The sequence below is a fragment of the Stegodyphus dumicola genome, chromosome X2 (genome assembly GCF_044657685.1).
Source record: "Stegodyphus dumicola isolate Sdum_Otavi_A_Nest chromosome X2, ASM4465768v1".
In the NCBI taxonomy this organism is placed as follows: domain Eukaryota; kingdom Metazoa; phylum Arthropoda; class Arachnida; order Araneae; family Eresidae; genus Stegodyphus; species Stegodyphus dumicola.
In genome coordinates this window covers 3408744-3427471 of record NC_140781.1, presented here as the reverse complement: position 1 = coordinate 3427471, position 18728 = coordinate 3408744, and the positions used below count along the sequence as shown (strand labels likewise).

The 18728-nt window shown below is 34.7% G+C and overlaps 1 protein-coding gene and 1 non-coding gene across 4 annotated transcripts in view; both read left to right on the top strand.

Annotated features, from left to right (window-relative positions):
• Positions 1–18728, top strand: part of LOC118200014 (neuroligin-4, Y-linked-like) — a 986473-nt gene that overhangs the window by 299253 nt on the left and 668492 nt on the right. The window lies entirely within an intron of this gene.
• On the top strand, positions 6848–6983 carry LOC118188379 (U4 spliceosomal RNA). The gene has a single exon (XR_004758109.2). It is a non-coding gene; the product is annotated as a U4 spliceosomal RNA (small nuclear RNA).

The window sequence follows — 18728 nt, the reverse complement described above, 5'->3', positions numbered from 1 at the left end:
AACATAAGAAACTATCATTTCTATAACTTTTTCTCCGTTAAGAGACTGCTAGTTTTCCAACTTTAAAAAATTCTATGATGATTTATAATTTAACAGCTTGGTGTAATAAAAAATATATTTTATAACATATAATGCTAGTGATTAATTTTTAGAAATGTTGTTTGAAATTTATCACACAGAAAACACACACAATAGCTAATGAGGTCATATCGTCTATCACCTTTTCTCATCTTGTTTTAAAACTATGTAAAAAAATCATAAGAGGCCAGGTGGCGCAGTGGCTAGCGCATCGCGCAGCAGCAACGCAGGTCCGGGGTTCGAACCCCGGGGTCAACCCAGCCTTTCATTCCTTGGGTTGATAAAATGAGTACCAATTTCGCTTGGGGACTAAACACTGGGGGGTCCAGTGTCCCAAGCTGACCACTTGTTCAGGGCATATGCTTATGCACCCCGGGGCCCACGGCGAACCACGGATGGTAATATGTCTGGGATTTGTAAGATATGTGGTAGTCTTTGTAGATTGGACTGCAATATTATAAAGCACGGTTTCTTAAACTGTGGGAGCGACCCCCTTGGGGGTCGTCAAAAATTTTAGCAGTTTGTATATTTCTTTAACTTATTACAATAATTTTACAATTACCAAATATTCTGTAATATAATGCAATGTATCAGAAAATAGATACAGATAAGACAATACAGACAAAGAAAAAAACGAAGACGTTTCGACGCATTCTTTTTATGTTATAAACGTCCATTTTCCTTGCTTTGCACGTGATTGCTTATTTACCTTGCTTTGCACTGCCATTTCCTTGCTTTGCACTGCCATTTCGTCTATTACTTATTTAAAATTTTCACATTGTTCCAAGTCTTAAAATTAGAAATTAGTTAATGTCCTAAAACTGCAATAGTATAACTGCAATAGTACACTACAAGTGAAGAAATTGACAGTTTCACTCACGTGTGTGTCGGGTTTGAGCAATATTTATGGGATCCCACAAAAGTTTTGTAAATATTATGGGATCCTGGGGGTTGCGAAAAATTCTCAGTGATAAAAAGGCTTGCGACTGAAAAACGTTTAAGAAACATTGTTACAAAGCATTTGTTATGAAATCTAGAAAAATTTCCTTTTGATGTCAAGCAAAAACAGAAGAACAATTATTAATGTATTTTTTTTACCAGTCCTCTATGAAAGCATGCAAAACCTATTTATACAGCCCTGTTTTACATTCTCATTCTGTGTATATGCCACAGGGATTTAAAAAATTATGTCGAAATCTGAAGCAAAATTCAATGTACGAAATACGAAGTACTGAATATCAGTAAGAGTAAAAAAACTAATTACCGATTAGGCAGAGCAATTCCTATGCTCATATACATGCTAATGAGACTTTTTTATCATCACCATTTTGACGGTAACTCTGCGGATGTATAACAGAATAAAAATTTAATTTATTACGTAATATTATTAATTCTTATTTTACCCGCATGAAAGAAGTTGATGAATACTTTGTAGAGACATTAGATATTTCGAAGCAGGAGAGAAGAAAAATGAGCAACGCCCTTCGCCGGGACTCGAATACGCACCGAGCATGTTGACCACTACACTACGAAGGCATGCTATGAAGGCGGGAGAAATACCTTATAACTTCTTTTACCGAATCATTTGAGGGTAAGCAAGTCTATGCTTCAACTACATCACAACGATGTGTATGCCGAAATGAAACTTTTATCAAAGTGCATAGATTATTTTCACATATTCATCACGATATCTAGTATAATTTTTTAACTGGTCTAACAAGTAAAGCGGCTAAACATTATTTATTTCTAAAACTAGTCTCTTCACTAAATCCTTCTTGCATATACACTTTGCTGCTTTCGGCATTTTCTTTCTTTTCTTTTTCTTTTTTTTTTGGGGGGGGGGGAGATTCAATCCAACGTACATGGGAAACCGCTTCAAAATGTGTTTTTCCGTTCTCCCATTGATCTTTACTGTTTAGATCACACCTAATATATGAAAGTCGAAATCCTCTTTTCCTATGAATAAAATTTTATAAAATTCATTTTCCACTTCGTAAGACATATTTGCAACCATCACGCAACATAAACCGATAATAGAATGATACAGAGTTATTTTCCTTTTGCGCACGCACATGGTGTCACAATTTCGCCAACAGCAGATAAATCGCCAAATTTAATCACGGATTAAGTTTCCTATGGAGGAAAGGAAAATACGAGTCCGGGCTTTACTGGACAGTGGGGTTCCAAAGGAGTTACATTTTGAAGATTATCAAGAAAGAATTTGGCCTTAAGCCTCTCGCTATAGCAAACTATTACCCACACGGTATATGGAGGTGCACAAACAGAATTTAAGCCTCATAATAAATATAAAATTAAATTAAGTGCACCGGGTAATGGTCACAAATCAGTTCTCTCAGCCGAATTCATTGACCAAAAAATGATATGTGGGGAAATTTCTTGCATTCCAAAGGAGTCTGTTCTAGAAGATCTTAAGGAAAACAGACTGCGGATATCAGATATTGTGACTGGGAGTCCAGAAATAGAAGTTTTAATTGGCAGCGACACTTATTGCCAACTCCTAACAGGTCGAATCAAGTAGCTGAACAATGGTCTAATAGCAATTCAGACAAAATTTGGTCAGACAATTTGCGGTGAGTTAGTGGATACATCCCATAGTTACGTTAGTAGTGGTACAACTACGTTGATGACTAATGTATCTTTGAGAATACTGAAGGTTCCAGATTCGCGGCGGTTGGAAACAATAGGAATTAATGATCCCTCTCAAATGTCTAAGAAGGAAGCAGAAGAGCTAGGCAAAAGTTCCTTAAAGAACTTGCGAGAAGAGAAGACGGCCGTTACCGTGTTGGTCTTCCAAGGAATTGTATTAACCCATACATCCCCTCAAGTAGAAATTAACAGAAAGAAGGTTGTTTAGCACTACCAGAAGACTGAAGAAGTTAAACAGATTTGAAGATTATGACCTAGTATTTAAAGAATGCTAGAAAAAGATTGTCGTACAGAAAGTCTCAAAAAAGGAATTAGAAGAAGTAGGAGGCAACTGCTCGTGTCACCATCCACTTATTAAGCCAGAGAGTGCCGCTACCTCTATCAGGCCAGTTTTGACGCCTTGTGCAAAGCTGGAAAAGCACCATTCATAAATGACTATTCCTTCAAAGAGAAAGAAAGAGAGAAAGAAATTCCTGTGAGGAGAAATTCCGGCTATATTCTTGAGATTTCGAGAAAAGGCTATTGCATCAGACATTAGAACAGCCTTCCCCCAAATTTAAAATTAAAGTGCAAATTAAATTAAAGAAGATCGCCGATTTTTGAGATTTTTATCATGGGAGAAAGCAGATAAAATTAAACTCTATCAGTATAATAGAGCGGTGTTTGGAGCTACTTGTACCCCATTTTTACTCAACGAGTTTATAAAGTACCATTTGAAAAACTCATAAAGAACTCAAACAAATTATTGATAAACTCTTGAAGTTCTATATTGACAACTGCATAACCTCCGTAAATAGTGCATAAGAATTAGAAGAATTTATCTCAAATTCAACAGAAATTATGGCTGAAGCTATGACAGATTTGAGATTATGGCAATTCGGTCCTGTAGATGAAACAGAAAAGTTGTGATTTGAGACTAGAATTTTGTTTAAAGATCTTACAACTCCAGCTTCGGTTTTGGGGATTATCTAGGACCTGCGGGAGGATTATTCAATGATCTGCAATAACTTTGACGAAAATCCTACTTAACGCAGACTTTATATATAACTCAAGATATTTAGGATCCCATCGGTTTTCTCGTCCCAGCATTGTTGCTAGCAAGCTAATGATTCATGGGGCTTGGTCAGCTAAGTTAGAATGGGATTCTTCGTTCTAGAGAAGATTCAAAAGGACTTTCGGAAACGGTACACTGAATTGAAATAATTATCTAACTTAAAGATATACAGCCGTATAAGGTACGGAAATAAAGAAAAAAGGGTACATACATGTTTTTTGTGACTCGAGTCAAAATGAGTAATTTTCCTACGATGTAAAGATGATAATAGAATTTTGGTACAGCTTTTAGGAGTAAAACTGCGACTTGCTCCAAAAAGGACTATGACAATCCCGCGTCTGGAATATTTTGTTTGTGTTTTGGGAATCAGATTAAAAATTATAGTTTTGAGGTTCTGGCCGTCCTTACAGTAACATGTTTATTATTGGACTGACTCTTCAACAATTATATCTTGGATGCAAAGAAATGACCAGTGGGGTACTTTTTTGGGTAACAGAATCAAAGAAATATGAAACTCACAGAGTCACACCGATGTTTAACTTGGCCCAGATAATCTAAATCCGGCGGACCTGCCATCTCGTGGTTGTAGCCCTAAGCATCTTATCGAGACGGGATGCTGGGAGGGACTACATTGGTTAAAAGAAGAAGAAATTAATTGGTCCAACTCGGAACATCTCCTAATATAGATTTATTTATGTCAGAAAGAAAGAAAACTGCAATATAATTATTCACCTGTACAAAAGTAGATCAATTCATGAATTATGAAAGAATTTCGAAACTTTGAAGATTTGTAAATATTATTTGTTCGATGAAAAGATTCATATCAAAATGTAGGACTAGAAATTAATTTTTTCCATCTGAACTTTCTATCGAAGAACAGAAAGAGGCAGAGAAGTTTCTTTGGTCAAGAATTCAGTTAAAAAAGTTTTGGTGGTGTCTCAGATAGTGTCAAAGTTCTCGTTGTGTGATCAAAATATTATAATACCAGTGAAAACAAAGTTATTAGAACGTGATGCTGAATTTTCATTCAAATATCCAATTTTGTTGATATCAAAACATTAGGTAATAAATTGCTTAATACGAAACTGCATTTAAAGAACTATCACTCAAGTCTCCAGACCACTAGTTCCATCTCGTGAGAAAATTATTGGATTTCTCTTCTGCTAAGCATAACATCCGAAGTGAATTATCAAAATGCATGAAATGCAAAATGTTTACGTCAAAATCGTTTGCCACTTCCCCCCCCCATTCATCTTCTTCATCATTCCCCCCCCCCATTTGACGGATTCAAAGACTCGAAAGTTCTTGAAGTCGTGAGCGTGGATTGATGTGCCCCTGTACTTCTAAGGGAAAAAACAAGGTATGGATTATCATTTATACATGCCCTGTGTATCGAGCCGTACACTTAGAATTGGAGACTAATTTGTTAACAGGAGTTTTCACCCATGCCTTCTGAAGATACATAAGAACGATGATCCAATCATTCGGTTGGTGAACTTTTTGAACATTTTCAGAGCCAAGTTTTAGAACTGTAATTTTTTATTGTTTGGAATTTTAAGATATTAGTTTTTCTTATTTTATTATATTATTTTTGAATATACAGGGTTATCCAAATTAAACTTCCCCAACTCAGAGGCCTGTGCAGAGTGTTGTATGGGTCATAATGTGATGAAATTTTAGAAACAGACACTTCAGATCATGCGCTCGAGATTTATTATTGATTACGCTCGAGATTGGCTAGTGGGGTCCACGACCGCCAAAGCAACGTCCTCTACACGTGCAGATTCCACAACCTGTCGTCCTCTACCTGGTAAAATTCCCAGCTGTCCCGTTCTTTCGAACTTCTTAATCATGTCTCGTAGAGCGCGTGGTGTCATAGGTCCTCGGCGTAAGATCTTCAGCCGACGGAATGCTCTTATCGCACAGGAGTTCTCGTCATTCAGGTAGAAAAGTTTCACTAACAGAGCTTTGTCTTTCAAAGTCGCCATTGTGCATCAGCGAGCTGGAAAATTGTGTATCAGGAGCTACAAAAGTGGAAGACGAGCCTGTGCAAGGCCTGTCTTCTACTTTTGTAGGACTCGTCTTTTGGATACGTTGCGCAGAAGCTTTATTTCTGCAAATCACGTTGCTGCAATATGCACATTACTAGTGTTACAGCGCCACCTATCGACAACTTCTTGTACTAATTTTTTTTGTGCAATAAATCTCGAGCGCATGATCTGAAGTGTCTGTTTTTAAAATTTCATCACATTATGACCCATACAACACTCTGCACAGGCCTCTGAGTTGGGGAAGTTTAATTTGGATAACCCTGTATTTAAATTGTATTTTTGTGTTTAATTTCTGGCTTCCACCATAAATTAAGGGTGGGAATATGTTAGGTATTCATTTTAAAGTGTTTCTTCCCCTCATTAGATGTTACACTAATGGGAGAAAATTTAATTTTTTTTTTTTTTTTTTTTTTGTAACAGATAGTAAGTTTTTCAATTCTGGTTCGTGCCAGCATGGTCGAGCAGTTGATCTTACAGCCATTAATGGGAAAGAGACTTTTTAAACCAGATTAATAAGTAGAACCAGCATACGTCAGTGGAGGCTAAAATTAGTGTCATATTTGTCTGTATCCATACCAAATTTCATTGGTTCATTGGACAAAGGTCTTAAAACCCCCTGTAAAATCTTTGAAGAAAGGTACAGAACGTATGAATCATAGTTACGCAGTTATGCGTGGCTGAACACGCTACAGGAAGGTGCTTGATGGGACAAAAGATACAGGACTAATATAAGACAGCCAGCACTGAAACAGTTTATTATAGTATAATCATTAGTGTAAAACTTCAACGTTGAATGCTAGATACTCCTATAAATTGTATCACAACATGACAATCTACATCTGATATCTCGTGACCAAAATCACCGGGGGTCTTTACTGTTATTTCTGAACCTCCAAGGTTGTTACATCGCGTTCGGTTGTCAGCGCGACTTTGGTGTGAAACATCCATCGCTGTTAAGGTCAGCTTTGAGCATAATCGTAACTTTGAGCTTTTGTTATGATATCAGCAGAGGCAGTGTCATAGCCGATGAGGTACTACCGAGGCGTGACTATTGCTAGTTGAAAACTGTATTCAATTTTTACATTGTGCATATATATTACGTTTAGAAAGAATTTCTTTCTGCTGATTTACTGTGTCGTTTCTGTATCTTATGTTCCTTACCTTTTACTGCTGTATTATGTCATCGTTTCATTTATGAATATGGTTTACATCGATTTTTCTGTCTCCTCTGATAGGCAATTTTGAAACAACCTGAACAGAGCATTTCAGCGTTATCTCTAAGATCAATCAACTATGGTAGTCTTGAGGCACATTATCTACGGAGAGCGCTATTTTATAATTCAAAATTTAAAGTAATACTTGTATATCGCAGTTAATATTGTATCAACGACATTCAAACTAATTTGTGAATTGCGTTATTTCTTTTTAAATTTCTATAAAATAAATTTAAATACGAAGTAATGAATCATATCTTTACTGTGAGAAGCAATGAAAGATTATGAAGAAAGTTTCAAATGTAATAAAACTTCAAATGTAAAAAAAGAAAATTAATTAAATATGTCTCTTTTCCCAACTAATGTTACTATTTCAGATTCAGATTAAAGTTGATTAATTTTAGTTTCTATGATATTAAGGGATCATTGCCCTTTTTAAGTGTTACACGAAATATTTTTAATGCAAAAATTAATTATAAGCTCACTTAACTTCCGGAAAAGTTTCTGGAAATGAAACGTCTTATTATTTCTATAAATATTGCACTCTAACAAAATATCTAAATATATTTCCTCTAAATGCAGTTTGTTGTAAAAAGACAAATATTATCACTTTGAAGTGGAGTTGCATATATATATGAACATAAAAATGAAACACAGTGTATAAGTTTCGTTTAAAATAAGTTTTAAAAATATCATTGCTCATCATTTCAGTTTTTACAGTATTCATGTAAAACTAAATATTTATTTAATGAAAACGGTACTCACAGTTCAAACTGATATAAAAATTTCAAACTAGCGGTGATAATTAACTATAAAACAAATTTTACTAGCTCTGGAAATATTTAGATTTGGATCTAATTTTGATAATTCTATTGCACGAGGATTCGAATTAAATTAACGCTGAAATTCTTCCTCCTTAAGCATGTATTGTTTAACATTAGCTCGCTTTTAATAAATTATAAGTTTTGACATAATCAATTACCTTTTGTTTCACAGACAAAAGCCTGAGAAAGAAAAAGCAGCACCATGAAAGAGTTGACAGAATGTGATGAAAATTGACAGCCATAGTGTGCATATATAAATAAGTAATTTTAATTTTAAAAAACTACGACGCAGTATCGAATATACGTGGTGAACAGTGGGGAACAGTGGGTAGTTCTTGCAGTGACACGAGAAGCTACTCTTCTGTGAATCAGAGTGCGGATAGTATTTCTAGGGCCTGATGACAATATGCTTTCAACTGTCCTATATCAGCCAGTTCGCCTTCTGATTCAGGCTGGAGCAGAACAAGCATAGGACGGCAAATCACGTATCACAAATGTTTGATGGTGTGAGACGTGGAAATCGCAAAGGAAGCATCCGGATACTTTGTGGCGTTTTCGTACTGATTGCCGTATGTGTTCAGGCGTTATCTTGCTTGAAAAATAAGATTCTGCGACCACTGAAGGGAATGGTCGTGCAGTCGGGTGCAGCATATCACTCACGCATTATCGCGGAGTCATTGGGCGTCTGATAAGAACCAGAAGTTACAGGCTATCCTTGCCGTTTGAGCTGTAAAGGATGATGCTGCGTTTCCGAGTAGCACACCTTTCAACAGACACAGCAGGATTGGACTTGTCTCAGTGTTGGCTTATTCAGTGTTGTCTTGGATATGTATCCATATCACAGGACTTGTCTCAGTGTTGGCTTATTCAGTGTTGTCTTGGATATATATCCATATCACAGGACTTGTCTCAGTGTTGACTCTTATTAGGCGACTGTCGTTGGTGAAACAGGAGCAATACTTGTCGCTATATATTACCATCTTGCATTCAGTTATCCAAGAGTTTTGCCCCTATACCATTGTGCTCATTGGCGTCGGTGGATTTGTATGGTTATCAGACTTCATAAAGTTCAACACGATTCTAAAGCTTTCATTTAAAAGCTACTTTTGTTAATCCTGGAGAATCGCAAACTCTCTAAAATGTTTTCATAATATCAGCAGTTGTGCTTTAAGGGATCTCTACCGTACTCCATCTGATGCATATATCCAAGCAGCGCGCTGATGTCCATCTAGATGCACCACTGCCGTTGGTATGATTCATATGCCCTTTGTCGATTCATTATCTCCAAATCCTTTTCTCAGTAGACGCAGTTGGAGGGAATCGGGTATGCTACGACGGATGGAGCAGCCAGCTGTCCGTAAGCCTAAACGAAATTATCCTGGAAACGTTTAATTAGCGAAACAGACCAGAGCTTCGTCTTACAAAAACGATGCCAACTAACTTTTCGAAACCGAAATTTATCTTTATCGCAGTTTCAACTTAAATGTTTCTTATGATAAATTGCTTGATTTCAATAAATTGATCGATGACAGTTGCATTGCGAGAAGAAAATTTTCTGCTTCCTGCTATGCAGTTATTGAATGAAGAATGGCAGCATCTTATCAAATTTCTTTCCATAAGCGGGGCGATATTTCAAGAGAAGTAAAGTTCATACATTAAGTAACCGTTGCCACTAATTATCATTTGAGAGCTTCCTGAAGTTCATTTAAAAAAATCAAACCTAACACTTTGTAGACGCACCACGTTGTTCTTTCAAAATCAAAAATACTGAATTTTTTTCAACCAATAATTTGGGCTTTGAAAATTATAATCATATTTTATTCATTTTTTAGATTACTTAACATGTTAGGAACAAAAGAGATCCCAACTAATTTTCCGAAACTGAAATTTATCTTTATTGCAGTCACAGGCATTTAATTAGAATTAACGACCACTTAATAAAAATTAATCACCATTGTTAAAGAGCTTAAAGCAGCTAAAAACTATAAATTCCTCTTCAGACTTACATTGGCAGTAACTGAGACTACAACCGTTCGTACGTTATTGGAATATATGTAAGGTATTTTTGCTATTATCTACCTTCGAATCTCATTTTCCGGTTCATCTACACTCAGGATGTTTTTTATATTCATTTCAATAAACCAATACATAACCAAATAAGAGGAACAAAATGACAAGGTTGACTTCAGTGCTATCTTTTAATCATGTCAACATGAAAACTTTAAATTAAAAGAGCAAAAAACGGCAATTAAAAGGAGAAAATATTTCCGATCATGGAAAATATGAAAACTGTAAAAAGAAGCAATAAACTTAAGAAAGTAAATAAATAAATTATAAAATGACATATGATAAGTTAAAAATATGCAATCTGAAGACAACATATGAGGATTTTTGTCTTCAAGAAAAATAATATTAAAAATTTTAGAATGTTAAAAATCACTTAAAAAATAAATAATAATAAAATTAGGAAAATTAAACAAAATATTATTATCTGATTTTCATATTACTCAGATTCCAATTTAATACGTGAAGCGAGCTTAATCAAAGCAGTTATGACAGATTTACTAGTTTAAGTATAAATTTCTGGAAATTCAAGCCACTAGCGGCCGAGCGATGGATGAAGTCACTGAACACTGGTAGTTCCGATCCGGCTTCGATTCCATACAAACGGGCTGGTTGCATGAGCATTTTCTTGGTTCTTCCTATGTCTAACTTTTTCAAAAGTCAGTTTTCCCTTAGAAAGTTCTCTACGAAGTTAACCCTCCCTTTAAGATAGATAGCCCTCGAGTGCTTTGCCATAACTAAATAAACCAAACCAATCCTTGAAATACAAAATACAGAATATAAAATACGGAATTTTAATAATATTTGTTTTCAATGAAGTCCTTATGCGCGAAGCTTGCAATGCATATTTCTCGGGTGCGAGACGGTAACGATTTCAATTCTGCCACGACACGAAACTCAGATAATGAAAACAATAACACATTCTTTGATATATTACAAACGGGCGGAGAGAGAAACACTCAAAGCACCCTATCACAAATTTTGAGTTAAATAAAAAAAATTATTTACTAAAGGAATTGAGTATAAAATTTACTTTTTATTACTTCCTGATTGTCAACTGAAATTTGGTTTAGACATATGTAATTGTATCTTGAACGTATTGACTTAAAGGCTTCAATCCTGCAAGAAAATAAATTTTCATTCACTGTCAAATAAATATAGTTTATTTATGTCGTTTTATTAACAGAATACAGTACACATTATGAAAAGTATTAACTAACTGTTTTGATAAGTGCTCAATTTTGGTTTTAGTTCTCCGTCACTCGAGTTTATTTTCTGTTATTCCGTCGTAACTTACAGGATATTGACAACACCGGCAAGCTTTTGCGCATTTTATTACGTGATGATGAAATTTAGATGTTAAGAATCGCTGCTCTAGGGGGTTAGAAAACACAGCGGGAGTCGACGAAAAATGGAAACCTCATCATTAGAGGCAGTGTTTAAATATTTAACTTTCCTGTAAAGAATTTGTAGGTATAACTATAATTATACTGCAAATTTGTCCCTATCATCAGCTAAATTTTTTTAGTTCAGCAAAACTTTCTTTATAACCTGCCATCAAACATAGGTTTCGAAAAGAAATTCTATTCTTTAAATCGTTAGGTTAGCCTGTAACTACGTTTGACAATTCTATTCATATAAAAGCATTCCGCGGCATTAACCCTTTAGCAGTTGTTGGATTTTTTTTTTTTTAACTTATTACGTGCTCCGCCCTTAGGAACTACACGGAGAGGGAGGGACGCCCCGTGGAGGTATTTATAAGGGAAACTGGCAGTTGTTGGATTAAGGAATTATTTCTTACCAAATATTAGCGATGTCTGTCAGACGTAAATTTGTAATGCGAGATGTGTTCGTTTGTACCCACTGCGGTGTGTAACTGGAATGCACGAGTTTGTTGATGACCATCGAAAGGTTAAAACTATTTTCTACATTTTAAGTGCAGTTCGCATACACCTTTCACGCTTTCGGCTCCTATTATGGCCATATCTTCATGGTCCTGCCTTCCTTTTCAAAAAGACTATATTTAATAAATGGGCTGTAAAATCACTGTAATTTCGCGATGCTGCAAAAAATTGAGTCAAGAACTTTCCATCCTGTGACTCCGCCAACTGATTTAAAATATCACTTAACTAAAGCGCATCTATCTTTCAACCTATTTTTTTAATTAAAAGAAACCCTTAAAATCACTTAGTGGCTAGTAAAACAAAAAATACACATGTGCTAATTTAATTTATTAATAAATCATTTTCTTTACTATAAGCTAACACTAACGTTGTACTTTAATAAAATAAGTAACAATATATCCCATATTTGTTATGATTTTACTATATGCTTTGTTAAATGTGCTATGAAGCGAATTTATTTACTCAAATCTAATAAGTATTAATATATTTTTATCTTAACAACAGGAATAATATTAATATCCAGGGAGGAAATCGGAAGAATAAAGACCTTGAGAAGCGCAATGTAGATTAATCTTTTTCTAAATATTTCATATTTAGTATTTACATTGAAAAATGTAAGATCAGGAATTTGATTTTGTGTTTGCTTTGTACGTAAGCCAATTAAGAAATGCCGAACAGCCGCTTTTAAACTATTATTTTCTTATACCGTAAATACCCGTAAATTTTTTATAACTAAATACGATTTAACACACGTTTATATCACCAATTAAGATATAACAACACATCCTTTTGTGTCCTTGAAGATTACGCAAGATTTAATAACATTATAAACCGCAATATTGTAGAAAATATAAAATTCAAGCTTTTCACTGCAACAGGACTCTTGCCATAATGCATTTTATAATCATATTGTATTGTAAATAATTCATTTAAAAGAATTTGGTTTTTTAATATTATAATTACGATATTACGTCTCCTAAGACGGAGTCCCTCTTTAAAGATGAAAAGGATTAAGGAAAAGGGTCACCAAGCAGAAGAGTTGATCTCCGAGTCGGATTACTAGCAGCTTTTTAAAAATTCAACTTCTAATTCCTTTACCTAATTGCATTGAATGGTAGTTGAAGGGGGTGGAATTCCTGTATAACTCTAACTAATCACATCAATGACTCTTAATTATAATTTCTTATTCCATTTCTTTCCTTTTCTATAAGGGGAAAGAGCTCTCTTTCGAGTTTGATACTTGTCTTTGAGAGTTTGGGAAAATCGATAATTTTATCTTACTCTCTTCTATTTTATACTTTCTTTCCCCAAATACTCTTTTCTTTGAATAGAGAATCGTAGGAATTCTGTTAAAAGTTTTCAGACATTCGAGAGAGTTGAGGAAATAGTTCTTCTGCGAGTATTTATGGAATCATAAAACATTATCCTGAAATATATTTTCAAAGTTTGAACAATATATCCGATTTTATATGTAAGTGTATGTTTTGCACATCTTTTTTACCATCTTTTATGAATAATTTAATATTTATTGGAAAAATGCGGAGAACAAATGTAATTCAGGTTTTTTTCTTTTATTACTCAAATATCATACCTTTGTTTTCAATAAATGGAACAATAAGGCTGAGAAGTATTCTGATTGAGACAGATATAGAAAGGAATGGTTGTTCAGAACGTTCTGTATAATGATGCAATGAATGAGATAATTTTAAAAATACAGCATTATATTTATGCTAAGAGAGGTCTATGAACTCGAAAAGATTTCGCTAAGGACGGCTGCTGAATGGGATTGGTAGCATTCGTTCCCACCTGTTCTACACTGACACTTCAAATCTCCATGTTGCAGTTTTGGCTGGATTTAAACAGCTAATATGAACATTGCAAGGAGCAGCTGTCAGCCAGCTGAGCATTAAAGCAAAAAATAAAAGGATAGCTTTATTTTAAAACTTGTAAAGAAAAATATTCGCAACAGTACAGAGTATCCGTCCAAGTAGTCCTTGGTTTGAGTAGCATATACAGAAACGCCAATGTAATTTTAGTTTACTTATTTAGTATATAATACGTACAGCTGAATACATTTGTATACGAACTATAATCTATTCAATCTCTATTTGCTTTACTGCGCCCTTACGCATAGATGTATTCTTCTCAATACTTTCCTTGACACGTTGCCGAGCATATGAAAGATTATCTTTCGAAAGGCTTTTTTCAGATTATCGTTCAATTCTTCATCTATCCTACACCGGAAATGAGAGATATGTAATTCGATCATTTTCCAAGATATTTTGTCAGGTGTGTAAAGGTCTGGACTTCGTGGATGCCATTTCAATGGCGATGAAGATACTGGCTAACAGCGCTCAATCCATCGGCCTGGAAACTGTTCATTAGGAAAATCACGTTCTTGAAGAGAAACGTCAACATGGGTTATACCCAAACATGATACATGGTCTCCTTCTCTTGCAGCTGAGGTTAATACCTCAGCTGCATTACGTAAAAATAAGAATATCCATTCATATATACGTCATCAGGGCAATGAGAACATAAAAGCAAATGTTGCCACTAACAGAACAGCTAATACTGCAGGCTACCCAAACTAAAATTACACTGAAATTATTTTCTGTTGTACTCGTACCTAAGAGTACGGGAATTTCTCAAGTACCTTATACCTTGTACCCTATTAAATACAGGCATTTTTCACTAACCGAACTTCCCTGAGAGAAATTTCAACAAATATTTCTCATTAAAAATGGTACAGAGGACATATAATTTATCTGAAAACTAACAGAATTTCAGTATTATATTTCCCGAGGGGAATCAGTTCCTTCATATTGCTTTGTCTGGAGAGAAACTGCATATTTAGGCTGTTTACAGACGTTCTTTACTGTACAAAGATGAAAATAAATTCACATCTTTGTATAGTTCATTAAATAAAAATTTCTAACTACTTAAAATTTCATTATTTAAATTTTGAAACCGTGCTGTTTACGAGAGAGATAATACAAATAGCAAACTTCATATAAGTCAAATTCTGGATTATATACATCAGACACCTTAAAACAATTTCTATTTTCTCCCTCTTTCCAAAATGCTTTTGTGGTGTAACGGTAGCACATTTGGCGCGTATTAAAGAGGTCCAGGTTCGAGTTCCGGCGAGAACGTTACTCATTTTCAGGTCTCTTGCTTCAAAATACCCTAATAGACTCTAAAATAGCCCCGAACTAAAAAGTGGTGGAAAATAATTCGTCATCTCCAAGATTTGGCGACTAGGTTTCCTCATCCACAGTCGCCGTTTGTATTTTCTCCCTCCTTCCAACATGCCTTCGTGGTGTAACGGTAGCACAATATCTATGCGTATTCAAGAGGTTCAGGTTTGAGCCCTGGTGAAGATTTTGCTCATTTTTCACGTATCTTGCTTCAAAATAACCAAATAGACTCTACAACCTTACTTGAGTATTTTTAGCATATTGCATTTATACCAAAAATCTAAGGTGTTTAATTTGTTGAATTTTAATTTATTTCAGATTGCTAGAAATTAATAAAAATTAGAAATACAAATTATAAGTTAGGTTAATAACAAAAGTGAAAATTAAGGCAATCACATTGCAGAATGCTTTGTGCAGCTAAAGAAAATTCCTGTTGGTAGCATTTTGTCATACCGTGCAAAGATAGCAAAGTCCAAAGATATTTATTAATGCGTATGTAAAGAGTTAATATTTATTAGAGTTGTTTTATGATACAAAACATAGGTCATTTCTTGAATTTCAGATACCAACTAGAAACAGACAAATGCTTTAAGAGAGAAGGATATATTCATGCACTAATACGCCCAAAATACATGTAAAAGAATCATGTTTGAAACTGAACACATTATTATATCCTTTCAACCTTACATATTCATATTAATTCATGCTAGAATTAACTGACAACTCCGGTTCCTACCAGTGGTAAATCAATTGTTACAGAAATTACTTAAGCTAGCAATTTGTAATTTCGAAAATTAGTCCCTAATTTAGGTACAGTTGCACTTATTCTGCCCTGCGGGTTGTTTGAGTTTAATGCATAAATACTTTAAAATAGTAGAACATATTTTGTGGATGAGTTAAGTACAGCAAGCATAATACTGAGTAGGTTAAAATTTTAAAGCAATCATAATGACATTTTTTGAAACCCGCTAAAATTATATTATTTGATTTTTAGTTAATGTTTTCATGCATGACACACTGTTCGGAGGGTTTGGTTCGGTTCAATTGGTTACGGCAAAGAACATGAGGGCTCTCTGCCTAAGGAGAAGAATGCCTGTGTGTAAGAATTTCTAAGGGAAACTGACTTTTATCCACGTTAAACATGAGAAAACCACGAAAACGCCTAGGCGAATGCGGCCAGCCCATTTGCTTGGAATTGGAACCAGATGAAACTACCAGTGTTCAGCGAATTTTATTGCTCGGCAACTGGTGGGCCACTATTTGTAAGGAAATTGATTTTATTAATCTTCATCAGAAGGACAATTTCTTTTACTTTGCGTTCTCATTCTTAAGACTCTCAAGCAACTAACTGTTTTTTGGAAGATGCCTAAGCTAGTCCTGTTTCCATAAAGTTAAGAAGATAAAAGTACTTACACGAAGAATTTTGATCAAATTTAGTGAAATAGGAAATTGCACTATCAATTTTAAAAGGCCATAATATGATTTTACAAGAGACGCAGTTTTCATTAAAACTCTAAAACTCGCATATATATGAAATTTTCCTCTTAAGCAGGGTAGACCAAAAGTGATGTTCCATATTCGTCATGATGGTTTTAACCTCCTGAATAGAGCGTAATGATCATTTATTATTTAAGCTCCGAATTGCGTCAAGTAACACTCTAAGAGCAATAGCGCGCTTGACATGCTATCGCAGGTCCATTGAATCGGATTCATGTCGAGAAATGTCCTGAGCGCAATGTTTATTCTGTAAGTGTTTTATTTGTGGCTCGTAGCTGGTCCTTACAAGTTATACCTCCGTTGGTAAAACAATCAACTTTATTAACACAACTTACTTGTAAAAACACAGAGCTATTACATGATACTCAAAACTTTTAGGACAGACAGTCGTTTGCGAAACAACGTGACGTCAGCTGATGGAGCGCCCAGCTGAACTTGAAATAACCGCAGTTTCTTGAATAACTTGGTAAGGTATTTTCTCCCTTCTCTCCACATGCTTTCGTTATATAATTGAAAGCATACTCGATGCGCATTAGAGAGGTCCAGGGTTCGAGTCCCGTGGAGGGGAATGGATATTTTTCACGTCTCTTGTTTCAAAATACCTTAATGACTCTAGTACAACTTGCTTCACTATTTAATGTTGAAATGAACAAAATGCTTCATCATATAACGCAAGGTTTTGACTATAACAAGTGAAGAAAAGTTTATAAATTTCCAAAGATGTCGATATTCTATACACCATTGTTCATTGAAGTTTCCACTTGTCTCCATGGTCTTCAATCTAGTTTGCATGCTAACTTCCCCATTCACTCTCTCTCTCCTATGATTCTCCCGTGCGCGCACAATTGGGGGACTCGCGCCGAGAACTCCTCTCCCATGTCTTCTGTGCTGAATAGAAATGTGCTGACACAATGGAAGAGAAGATCATAGTTAAGTCGAAGTAATGGTAAGTGATGGCTCGAAGTAATTTCTGCATTTATAACATCATGCTTATTCCAAAATTTTGTAATCACGTTTATAACACAAACATTCAACATTCAGAAAGACCTGTATTTGTTCAGTTACGTAAACTAGTATAATGGGACTTACTAGCACGCTGATTATTCATTCTGCCTTATTTAACTCATTACACAGCCAATGAATAAAAATGAGAATTTGGAATAATTTTGGTTTCCCTATGTGTATGTAATCAGAGCATTTAATATAGTAATGACAAATAATGCTTTTGTTGTCGAAATTCCGAATGAATATTTACTACAGATAGTTTGAACTTCATTTTAAGCAAGTCAAAAGCACAGTATATTTGAAATCTTTTTATTTAAACGTGGAATTTTTTTTCCAGTGGCAGGTTCTAGCCGTTTAGAGACGTTGGACATTACGAAGCCTAGAAGTGGTGGTCTCTTTATTATGGAGGCACCTAATAGGACAAATTACACCCATGCCTTCTCCGGGATTCGAACCCAGGCCCTTCGGTACGGTAGTCAGAGTCATTAACCTTTTTCCCGTCTGGGCGGCTTTTCGAAATAGTAATCCGCATGGGCATTGATTTAAATACAAAAAAAAAAAAATTAAAAATTGTTTTATTTATTATTAAAAATGCTAAAAGAAGTTTCTTTTTAAATTATATTTGTGCAGACACAATAAAAATTAATTATTATTTATTATATTATGTACTGCCCATAAAGGAAATATGAAGTAAACCCCCGTCATTTTAAAAAGCCATTTAAAGTCATAAAATACTTGTTCCCCCCTTTTTTTAAGAAAAGCAAACTCTTGAAATGCATTTGGGAAAAGTCAAAGAGAAAAAAGGAAATAAAAAATAAGGGTAAAGAAAATAGGAATGCTAAAATATGATTTCTTCTGTAATGCACCGCACAATGCCCAAAGGTGTTCAGTTACTGAGTACTAGCAAATGAAACTCTGACTTAGCACAAGCTGAATTTTTTGCAATTAATTATTCTTAAAATGAAGTATTAATTATGCGGAACGTTCTTTTGAATTGCTGAAATAAGTAGAAATCTATGTAAGATAAGCACATTTCTTTCTTCCTTTTAGTCCTCAGTGTCGCATAATTTCAGCAATCTCTTATATAAAAAGAAACGAAAATAAAAATTACATCTCTCAGTAAATAAATTTAGGTCTTTTAGATACAATTTGAGAAAGAGAAAATTCACT